We start from the raw sequence: 12,542 nt of genomic DNA, 5'->3' as shown, positions 1-12,542 counted from the left end.
ATACTCCAGACAAACACCTGCTTATGACCCTTTGTTAGGTACACCACATCCCTGGCCAGGAATGTTATCATTCCTATATTTTTCAGCTGTGTCCTAGAAATCCAAATCCTATTCTCAGACATTCTCTATTAAACCAGTAGCTTACTTCCCATGGTTGCCACCATGTGACCTATCTCATGGGGGATTTGGAATTGTTCCTCCAGTTGGGGAGATAGATGTGCAAGATGTGCAATTCGAGTAAAAGAAGGACCTTATTTAATTGCAGAAGTCTGTGGACAAAAATAGAAGCTATTCTTTAGACTAGAACAGAGTATAGGTTTATTCCACAGTGAATTCAAGATCCAGATTTCTGGGATTCATAGCTTACTTATAGTAGGAGGAGAATTTAAAAGTGAGTGAATGTATGTATGGATGAAAAAGCATTTATTAAGCATTTTCTGTGTGCAATGCTAAGGCCTGGAAATAGAAAAGTAAGGCATCCCCTGCTCTCAAGAAGCTCACTTTCTAAGGGGAGAGATAACACATAGGGAAGGTTTTAGCTCCAAGTCAGATGGAAAAGTCCACGATCCTTAGAGGCAGCAGCAAAGTAGAAGGCAATGGTTTTGTTTGCTTTTTTTAATGTCATTTCTATATCTGTTTCTGATTTTGAGCCATTTAACAGCATCAATGACTTTGATACCAAGAACTTTCTTTCCTGGGTCTTCAGTAGCTGGGCTGTAGCACCTGCAGAAGCAGTTGCCAGGCTGCATCTTCCCAGGGGCGGCTTCTCGAGGTGGTGGCTGAGGGCACTGGGCTGGAAGAAGGACCAGTGGAGTGGGGAAATGGTGCCTTACTTGTCCATCAGTGGCCACTGGGAATCAAGACCATTGAATCTTCCTCATTTATCTTGAAGACAGGAATTCTGAGGCCCAGAGGGGGCAAATGATTTGTCCAACATCACCCAGGCCATAAGTAGGAGAGCCAGGTTTCAAATTCAGGTCTCTAAACCCCAAAGTCAATGTTCTTTCCACTATACCATACTGTCTTGTGTTCTCAGAGTTTTGTTCTTCTTTTCTGCCCCATGGAGAACATAAGAATATAGAAAAAGACCCTATTGCTATGGGCTCCCCATAGGAATTAACTAATTTACAAAATTTAACCTGTATTGTGTCTTCAGCCTATGGCATCAGCCATCAGCTTCCTATCAGTTCACACAAGTATATGTTTGCTGAGTACCTTCAGTCAATCAAGTCAACAAGCATTTATTAAGCATCTAGTACATGCTAGGCACTGTGCTAAACACTGGGGATATAATGAAAGGCAAATAGAGCCCTCAAGTAGCTCACAATTTAGTTGGAGAGACAATGTGCAGACTGTTACGTACAAAAACATCTACACAGGATAGATTAGAGGTAATGTTATTAGGAAGGCAATAGCATTAAGGCATACTGGGGAAGCTTCTTTTAGAAGGCAGGATTTTGGCTGAGGCTTGAAGGAAGCCAGGGAGGATAAGAGGTGAAGATGAGAAGGGAGAGAATTCTAAGCATGAGGGACAGCCAGTGAAAAGGCACAGTTAGGAGATAAAGCACTGTGTTCAAGGGACTCAGCTCAGGCCAGACTGCATATGTGGCACCAAAGAAGATGGGGCCCTTGGGAAATGGGAATGACTACTATGACCCAGCACCTTGGGCTCAGCAGGGGTTCTTTAACATTATCTATGTACCTGTTGCCTCTCTCACTAGATTGAAACCTCCTTGAGGACAAGCGTTACTCCACTTTTGGCTTTACACTCCTAGCCCCAATATGATGAGTAGTACTAAGAAATGCTGAAGGGCAGGTAGGTGGTGCCATACTGAACAGAGTGTTGGGTCTGGGGTCAGGAAGACTCATCTTCCTGAGTTCAAATCCGGCCTCAGACATTTCTTAGCTGTGTGACCCTGGGCAAGTTACTTAACCTTGTTTGCCTCAGTTTCCTCATCTGTAATATGAACTGGAGAAGGAAATGGCGCTCTAGCATCTCTGCCAAGAAAACCCCAAATAGGGTCACGAAGAGTCAGATGTAACTGAGAAACAACTGAACAAAAACAACAAACCATGCTTATAGATTGATGGATTGATATAACAAAAAGAAATGCACCTCATATACATACAGTTGGAGAGGGAGTCATTATGTCCTTCCCTATCAGTGCAGAAGATGACCTATTTATAGATCACAGATTTATAGAATGTCAGAACTGGAAGGAACATTGCAGATCACCTAGTATAATCCCTTCATTTTACAGATAAGGAAACTGAGGCCCAGAGAAGCTTAACGATTTGCCCAAGGTCATAGAGGTAGAGAGATACTGCAGCAGAGGGCTGCTTGGCAGCTGTTCTAACCTCAATTATCAAGATAATATAAATGATTGATCACAAACAAGGGTTTTGGGGCTTTTTTTTTTTTAATGTAAGAAACACTTGGGCAAGGACGCATGATGTAAAATCAGACTCAAAAACATTTGCAGTCAATAGACAGCCTGATGCCTCTCTCTGAGGCTTATCTGGGGTCCTGCTGACAGCCAGCATGAGGGGAGGGTCTCTCCAGGTCAGAGAAGAAAAGACCAGGCTCCCTTTCACTGCTTTTCTCTCCAAATATTAGATGCATTCTGGCAACTGTCGAAAAAGGGTCTCTGTGACACATGCCTATTTTACATTTAACAACCTTGTGGGTTTTTGGTTTTTTTACTCTTCCCCCCTCCTCTATTTGACAACCTTGTTTTTCCACTCTCACCTAGTTAAATTCTTACTACGCCCTCCATCCTTAAGTTACTTATCTACATACAGCAAGCAGGCCTTGTGGGGGTTGCAGCAGGGTTTGACCCACTACAGCAGCAAAGGGGAGATTTGAACTCAGTTCTTCTGACTCCAGATCCAGCGCCCTTCACACTATTCAACTGTGAGTTTGTGAACTGAAAACCTGAATCATACCTTTTGTTCCCAACAAGAGGCCTGGAAGGGTGCCTGGGACTTTGGAGCACTCTTTAGCTTCTTACCAATCAGGCAATGTGGGTATTGTTGTTCTTTGTTGTTGTTTCAGTTGTGTTGGATGCTGGAATGATTTGCCATTTCTTCCTCCGGCTCATTTCACATATGAAGAAACTGAGGTAAACAAGGTTAAGTGACTTGCCCAAGGTCACAGAGCTACTAAGTGTCTGAAGCCAGATTTGAAACTCTAAATTGCTTTAATTCATATTTTTCTAATGATTAGTGATTCAGAGTATTTTTTTTTCATATACTCTTGGTAGCTTAGATTTATTTCTTTGAAAACTGCCTGTTCATATTCTTTGACCATTTATCAACTGAGGAATGGTTCTTAATCTAATATATATGAATCAGTATCAGTCCTTTATATTTCTTAGAAACCAGAGAGCAAATTGCTTCAAAGATTTTTTCCCCCAGTAACTGCATTGGTCTTGTTTTTGCAAAATTTCTTAACATTACGTAATCAAAATTGTGAAATGGCATCACTCATTGCCAAGATACAGGCTGGTTGGATCAGTCCCCTTCACACAAGACCAAGAGATTGCTGGAATGTCTGATGAATATTCGAGTTCTTGATTCTAAATAGTATCCCTACCATAGACATTTCTAACCTGCTCATGGATTGCTTCATTTGTAAGAAGTCTCAATTCCTTCTGTCACCTCAAGAAAAAACTGCACACCCCCTAACATCTGCAGACCATCCAGTGGTCTGTGGGGGACAGCCGACCTAGAATGAATTCTTTACTCATTTCCTTGGGTCAAACAAAGACTGAGACTTAGTGTGTGGCAGTGAGGTGGGACAGAATACACGTCCTCTTGTAGTCTTTCTATTTGAGGGACTATGCCCACAGCGGCTTTCGTATCACTCAGTAAACCTTGTCATTAGTTCAAGAGGGATTTGTCTTGCTATGTTTCTGTTCCTTGAAATCTTGACCTGATTGACATACTCACTTTCTTACACCTCAGGTCCTGAAGTTTAGAAAGGAAAATGAACTGCAGAATAACAATGGGGATTTGTGTGCTAGGACTAGGAAGAGGTGGTGAAGGCAGTGTTCTCCAAGTCCCAACCTTACTCATTCCTTTTCTGAACCTGCACAGTACCTCGCCTACTCTAGGCTTCTGGATGCTAGGCATCCAGGATACTCTCACTGTATCCACTTCCCCTGTACCTCCACTCCTCTCCCTTTGTCTTTGGCTTGGGTCTTAGTTCATGCCTCAGGGTTCTGTTTATGACAACTTGGGCCAGCATGTCCAGATCAGGAGCAGGAATATGCCACCAAAAACCTCCCCAAATGAAGAGCACAAGATAGAGAGGAAAGCACTTTGGAAGCCTAAGCTCTGTACCATAGTGGTTATAAATAGTGAGCATGTGGAAAGAAGGAGAGAACATGGGGAATCCTGTCTTGGGATGTGGTGGGAAAAGCACCAGATTTGGAGTTAGAGGACAGATGACCTTGAAGGCCCTTCTAGCCCTAAAGCTATGGCCCTATAATGGGGGACACATCCCAGGGAGAATTCAACAGAGTTTTCCTGGAAACTCCCAGGAACACATGTGATGAAATGCTGAAGGGCCTTGAGCTTTGAGTTGACAAAGCGAATCTCCTTATTGATCACTGATCAGAGAGGGCTGGTGACTCAGTGTATCTTTAAAGAATGTGACCTGCTGCTCTCTTCTCTTCCCCTCTGCTTAGCATGGCAGGAATCCTTGAGCTTCTCCCTGGAATAGTGTCGGGGCTGGTATCCTTCCCTGGCTCTGATGGAAATGTCCAACTTTGAACACATAGCTGCTAACACACATGTACAGGCTTGGACTCGTCTAAGCTATGGCCTTGGGCTGCTAGCTGCTGTTTTATTTTAGTTCTTTCCTGAATATAGGTGATCTAACAGTAATCTTGAGATGGAAAAGTCCAGATGTGGAGCCAACTTTGTGAGTTAGAGAAGACTAGAAATTCAAGATCCTCTGTTCAGAACCAATTGGTTTCTGGGGGAGAACTTCTTGGAACGGAGAGAATTTCTTCATTGAAGAGGATGATCACTGATGAGGAGTTCAACCCATAGACCATCTTGCCAGAAGACAAAGACCTAAAGGAAATTATTTAGACCAGAGATTCCCAAATTTATTTGGCCTACTGACCCTTTTTAAAAAAATTACTCAGAGGGGCAGCTAGGTGGTGCAGTGGATAGAGCTCCAACCTTGAAGTCAGGAGGATACGAGTTCAAATACCGCCTCAGTAGTAACACTTACTAGCTGTATGACTCTGGGCAAGTCACTTAATCCCAATTGCCTCACCCCCCAAAAAAAATTCTCAGCACCCCCCCGGAAATGTAGTTTCTTTAACAGTTTGGGGTTTTTGGTTTTTTTTGGAAATTTGTGTAATTTCAAAAATATATGTATATTTTAAATGGAGCATCTTAAATTTAATAATTTATCATAAATTTAGGGGGTTTTTCCTACATTGGAATTTTGATGATGCAATATTGCATCATGTAACTATATAGTATCATATTGTAAACAAGTCATTACACGCAAATATTTCTGCTGATGCATGCTTATCTTCCTGACAATGCACAACATGCTCACCTGCCAACACTGGCTTGTTAAGACCTATTGGTGGACTTGACCAATGATTGATTATAACTTGCATTTTGTGTGTTTATTTGGAAAATAATGTTATCACTACGACTTTAACTCTGTTACAGAACAAATGAAACATGTACAAATGGTTTTTCAAAATTTTCTTATCTTTTCTTCTTTCTTTATGCTTCCATAGTACCCTTATTTTTATTCAACACCACCTAAATGTGCTCGAGGCCACTACCACCCCGCTGTATTGTTCCCCGGGGGGGGGGGGGGGGGGGGGAGATGGTATCATCCACTTTGGAAATCTCTGGGACAATACAGGATTAAGATGAAAAGTAAAAAGCCTATTCAGAAGTCCCACCAACTACATCATGTTTGAATGTTTTAAGTATCAACTTCAGGAGAGTGTAACAGCAGTTATAAGATACTGCATCCTATAATAATGGTAATAATTTAAATAAATAATTTTAAAAATTTAAATTTTAAGGTTTACAAAGCACCTTACGTGTCATCTCATTTGATCCTCACAACAATCCTGCAAAGTAGAGGCTATTGTTATGTCCATTTTACTGCTGAGGGAACTGAGATTGAGAGAGGTTTAGTTACTTGTCCAAGGTCACACAGCTAAGTGTCTGAGGCTGGATTTGAACTCAGGTCTTCCTGCTTCCAACTCCAGCACTCTATTCACTGCATTGTGTAGGTGCCTTTTAAAAGTCCATCAGGATGTCATTGTCTTTACGTTTGACCTTTCTTTCCCGTAAAGGAAATAAATAGCTGCCCCCTACTTTATTCATATTGCCCATTGAGTACCTTTACACTCTCCCATTTTGGGAAGACCCTAGACATGAGTCAAACCTAAGCTTTAACAAATTTTTCCAGGGTTAGGTTAGGGGTTGGGGGTGAAAAGAGCCAATTTATGTAAGGAAAGGAGCTTGGCCTCAGGACCAAATCTAGGCCAGGTACATTGATCCAGAACTGAGAAAGACCTCTTAGTAGGGAGAAAGAAAGAGAGAGAGAAACAGCAAACACCCTTAACCTCATCTGGTCCCAGTATGGGTTATTGAGTGTTATATGGTGACATAGAGTCCAATCCTGATGTGATTTCTTCCTATTTGTATGATTTTGGACAAATTACCTTCCATCTCTGGGCCTCAGTCTTCATCTGTAAAATGGGGATAGGAGGGGCAACTAGGTGGCGCAATGGATAGTGCACCATCCCTGACGTCAGGAGGACCTGAATTCAAATCCGGTCTCAGACCAAACACTTGACTTACTAGCTGTGTGACCCTGGGCAAGTCACTTAACCCCATTTGCCTAAAAAAAGGAAAAAAATAATAAAATGGGGATAGGAGGAATAAAAGGGTTACTTTATCTCCTAACTTATGATTCTATATTTAGGTGACCCCTAGGGTTTCTTTTAGCTTGAATCCTACAGGGACAATTGTGTTTTGATGCCTAAGTGAGGAGAATTTAACTATTCACAGTGCCAGGGAAAACTGTCAATATTGAAAGTAAGAGGGGAAAAAAAGGAAATTTATTGCTTAAAATGAATGTTAATTAGAGTTATAAATTTGAATAAATTCACTTGAATTCATGCCTCTTTTTCATATATGATGATAGTTATTATTCCTATTATTAAATGTGTTACAAGTTTTCTTTGATTATCACACTAACCTCTATATGAATGCTCTCAGCCTTCACAATTTGTTATTCATATCATATGGTCATCAGCTCACAAATTTTAAAAGTTAGAGGGAACATTGACCATAAGGTCCAACTTCCCAGGTCTTCAAATGCCCATCATAAGCATCATCTCTTTGGCTTAGTGTGTTGGTAAAACATTACTGCAGATGGGGCCATACATTTATACTTATTAACACATAGGTTTTGATTCATTTATCGGAATTTCTACAGGCAGCTAGGTGGCGCAGTGGAGAGAGCACCGGCCCTGGAGTCAGGAGAATCTGAGTTCAAATCCTGCCTCAGACACATAACACTTATTAGCTGAGTGACCCTGGGCAAGTCACTTAATCCCAGTGCCTAGCAAAAAAAAAAAAAGAATTTCTATTTGTAATCTCAGGGAGAAGAGGGTGCTGGAAATATTTTGAAAGGAGCCAGACATCAGCAAGGTCAGACAATGCTGAGAAGAGTTCCAGAAAGAACGCACCAGGGGGGAAGAAAGTAGAATAGGTCAGAAAATTCCAATGTCTTGAGATTTTCTCCCACAAAAGAGAGAGCAAACACAGAGCCGGTAAAAATAATTAAGAGTAGGAAAAGAACAGTGATCCTTCTGGGACAATTGAAGATCTGAGAAAGATCCCAGAACTAGGTTTGGTCCCGGTGAAAAGTAAACACCTCCAGGCTAGGGAACACTTAAACAAGAGGCAAACCCTGGGATTAGCTGGGTTGGGAGGATATCTCAGCCTCCGCCACAGGGACTGTTAGCCCGGGATAGCGAGGGGAGATGGGTGTCTGGGCCTGGGAAGACTGAGGGAACCTCTGCTGAGAAGGAATGCCAGACCCAGCAGTGCTAGGGGACGGAAGGAACGAGCACATGCCCAGCGAATGCAGAAGCAGTGGGGCAGGGATGTGTGAGATGATCTCTGAGAATCTCTCAGGAATGAAGCCTCCTCAGGGAGTTAACTGCTCCTTGTTCTGTTGAAACACTTGCAGCTGGTTGACCTTGTAAAGAAACATGCTTTTCAACTTTATCAGACCTCCTCCTCCCTCTCTAAAACTATTTACTCTAAAAAGAAAAAGAAAACCTCCTGTCTCCAGGCAAGTTGTAAAAAGTGTCCTTGTTCTTTGTTGCTGGGGTAGATTGCCGAGAATAGATTGTACCCTCAGAGCTTGCATTAATGAGCCCTGAGGAAGGGGGGGGGGAGGGGCTAGGACCTATTATAACCTGTTGATCTGAACATACCTCTGCTCTCTTTGGTTGGCGCCAATTTTTTGGTGTTCTGAGGGAACTCTTTCTCGAGAAAGCTAATAAATGAAATTTTCTTTTTGCTAATACCTCTGAGTCTCCGATTCATTGATAAGGGTCTCTGTACCTCACACAGATGCCACTGACTGTGGGCACTTACAGGAGGTTGGAAGTTTGGCCTCAGTTCTAGACCAAAAGGGAGAACTGAAGGGATCTGAGGTCAGAGGCACCATTCCCCATACCCCGGGCCTAGACGTGATTATAAAAACTAAGATGCTACACATAAAGGAAAATACACAGGCAAAGGAGAAAGAATCTAACCATAGAAAGTTACTATGGGAATAAAGAAGACCAGGGTACATCTTCAGAGGAGGATACTGAGGCTAAGAAACCCTCTTCTATCCCAAAGAGTAACATTAAATGGTCATCTGCCCAAAAGGAATTCATAGAAGTACTTTTAAAAGACTTTAAAAATCAAATGAGAGAGATTGAGGAAAAACTAAAAAAAAAGGAAAAAAAAGAACAATGCAAGAAGAACAAGAAGATTATGAAACAAAAGTCAACCAATTAGAAAAGGAGATCCAGAATCTTAAGGAAGAAAACAACTTAAAAATCAGAATCGGGCAAGGGAAGCCAGCAAAGTTATAAGAGATCAAGAAATAATAAAACAAAATATAATGAATGGAAAAATAGAAGAGAATGTGAAACATCTCATAAGAAAAACAACTGATCTGGAGACAAGATCAAGAAAAGAAAACAGACTAACTGGGCTACCTAAAAGCTACCTAAAATCAAAAAAATAATCTTTACAATAATACAAGAAATAGTTGAAGAAAACCATCCTGGACCATTAGAACAAGAGGGGAAAGTAGAAATAGAAAAAATCCACTGATCACCACCTGAAAGAGGTCCTACAAGGAAAACTCACAGGAATATTATGGTCAAATTTCGAAACCCCCAGCTCAAGGACAAAATATTATAAGCAACAAGAAAAATGAGCAACAATCTAAATGTGGCAGTGCTGATGGGATTGGGATCTGGACCTTAGGAAAAAAAAACCCTGGACTTTCCCACATGGCCAAATCTCTGGAGTTCACCTGAGGCTATAGACCCATCAACTGGCCTTTCATTGTGGCTATGCCCAAATCTCCCAATTTTCGTTACACTTAACCTAACCTAGCCCTCCATTGTCTTAACTCCCTATGGCCGCAGCCACTTCCAACCCTTCATCCTAGCTAGGCTCCATTCTCCCTTGGCCACATGGTCCAGGTCCCTGGCATTCTATTACTTCACAGTCCCCGCAGACTATTTGGCCACTCCTAGATCTCTCACACGGTCTTTCTGTATATAAGGTCCATCTTGAGTCCTTTAAGGTACTCAGATTCTTAAAATCTAGCTACTGCTTAGATTCTTATAATCTAACCAATAGCTCAATAATGTTCTGATTCCTTAAAAATCTGCCCAATATGATGGATATTCTAATAAACCTTGTCTTTGGCTGAAAGAAGGCTTGGGTCGAATTCTTTCAGGCAGGACCCATGTGTTGTGATTTTGGGGTCTGAGCACCCCTAAACCCCTAAACCTCAACAGTGCCACAATTAAAATCACACAAGACCTAGCAGTGGTGACACTAAAAGACTGCAGGTCTTGGAACACTATATATCAAAGAGCAAAAGAACTGGGGTTCCAGCTGAAAATATCATACCCAGCAAAGCTAAGCATAATACTGACAGGAAAAAAAATTGGATATTTAATGAACTGTCAGACTTTCAGGACTTCGTTAAAAAAAAAAACCTAAACTTAATAGAAGATTTGACATACAAGAGCCAAAAGAAATATAAGGTATATACCAAAGACTAATTACAAGATACTCAATAAGGACAGACTATTTATCTTCTATTTATGTAAAATGTAAAATGTATGTCTAAGATTGGTATTAGCAACTGGGTAGTTTGTAAGACAGATTGGGGTAGACCTGAGTATGATATGACTTCAAAAAGTAAAACTGTTTAGGAACAGCTAAAATTAGTAAATCTTATACAAATGAGGTGCATGAGGAATTAGATGAGGGAGGAGGGCTGTTAGTTCTGGAAACCTACTTTCATTGGGAATGGATTCAAGAAGAAACAATACATATATATCTAGAAGAGTATAAAAGTCTTCTAAATTCAGAAAGAAATAAAACGCAGAGAGGATAGGGAGGGGAAGAGGTTAAGGGAAGGATCCCTAGAGGGGAGACTGAGGGAATAGGTTAAGGGGGGTATAGAAAGGTGTTTAGGTTAATGGAATGGAAGAATAAGGGAGGGATCCTTGGGAGGATAAGCATATTATAAGGATAATCTTTAGAGGGGTGGGTAAAGGAATAGGTCAAAGAGGGGTATAGAAGGGTGTTTAGATTTATGGGAATGGGAGGATAAGGGAGAGATTCTCAGAGGCAGGGTAGGTTAAGTAATAGGAGGTCAAGGTAGTGGGTAGAAGTGAAGTAGAGGAGTCAGGAGGGATAGAAATACTAGATACTCGCAAACATAAAATGAAAATCAGGAGTAGAATTTGTTAGAGAAAGTATATGTTTATACATGTATATATGTATATGTGTATGTATATATCTATATCTATATATAAATATATCTGTGCTTAATTGTAGCCTTCTGGTGGGGTGGGAGGGAGGAAAGGGGTGAAAAAAAAACAAAGTAAAAAGTGCACAACAGAGAATGAAAGAAAATTTACAAGGAAGCAAAGAAAAGATGGACAGCTCTCAATAAAATGCATAGTACTTATTACATAGGCTTTCTTGAAATGGAAATTTATTGCTATGTATTTTGAATCCTCTCTTACATTCTACTGTGCACATGACATGTTTTTTCTTTTCTTATTTTGTATTTAAGATTTAGTACTTAAGTTTAAAATAGGTTTCTTTTTCTTTTCTTCTTGTTTATTCAAGTTTTAGAAAAAATAAAATTTAAAAAAAAAAGAGTAGAACAGGGTACCCTGAAAGCAAATTTACTCTTCTTCTCTGTGGGAAGGGCCCTAAGACAAAGTTCCTGTAACCAGAACTGTGAGGCCAAGCATTGTCCATAAAAGATGGAAACCAAGAGAAACCCAGAGAATTCCCAGGGAGAAAAACAAATCTCTGTTTTTAGCTGACTGGACTATTGCATGAACCAACACAGTTCAGAGAAATGTACCCTTCAGCTGGCCACTAAGTGCTGTTTTTGTAGCAAAGGAAAACCCACAGGCAGTGAGGAAATGTGAGCAAAGAATTACTAGTCCCAGGGCAGCCCTCAAACGTTCTCAGGGAGGGTGCATCATAAAAGCCTCTCTTTTCCCTTCCCATCTCTCCCTTTCAGGTCACTGGGCAGTTGCCACTCTAAGGATGAATAAGGAGAAACAAAAGGAGTTTTCAGAGAGATGGGGCAGGCGGCCAGAATCCTGGGTAGGGGAGGTGAGTTTCAGGGGAACGAGGGGAAGAAAGAAGTTAAGTGGCATTATGGAGGAGAGGTGGGAAATCAACGTTTGCTTCCAGTAGAGTATGAAATTCCTACAGAACTTAACATGCAATCTTGCACTTAACTATATACTGCCTTACTTCCACTAACCCTCTGTACTGTTGTTTCACAGGCCTTAGTATTGTCTTCCCACCTAAATGGAAAGTTTCTAGAGGGCTAAAACTATGTGTACTTCTATTCCCCAAGCCCTGCCCCTTCCCCCATCCCACCCCCTAAATACCTAGAAAGTGCTAAGTATAAACTGGTTCATGAAAACTGTCTCGATGGACCGATTTTTATAATTATGATTTAAATGACAAAAATGTATAAGTATCAATCGACAAGGATTTATTAAGTGCTTACTATGTGCCAAGCACTATACTAAATTCTGGAAATACAAAGTCAGAAGTCCCTGCTGCCCAGGAGCTTATGTAGCTGAGGACAAAGGTTGGTTCTATAGCTCTGGGAGTCATCTATCATCAAACGGTAACAGAACCCATGGAAGCGTATGGGATTACCAAGAGAAAGAATATGGAGAAAAAAGAGAGGA

Source organism: Vombatus ursinus, unplaced genomic scaffold, assembly GCF_900497805.2.
Source record: "Vombatus ursinus unplaced genomic scaffold, bare-nosed wombat genome assembly UNPS02014959.1, whole genome shotgun sequence".
NCBI classification, from domain to species: Eukaryota; Metazoa; Chordata; class Mammalia; order Diprotodontia; family Vombatidae; genus Vombatus; species Vombatus ursinus.
The sequence above is the reverse complement of the archived record's forward strand: the minus strand, read 5'-3'. Positions refer to the sequence as shown.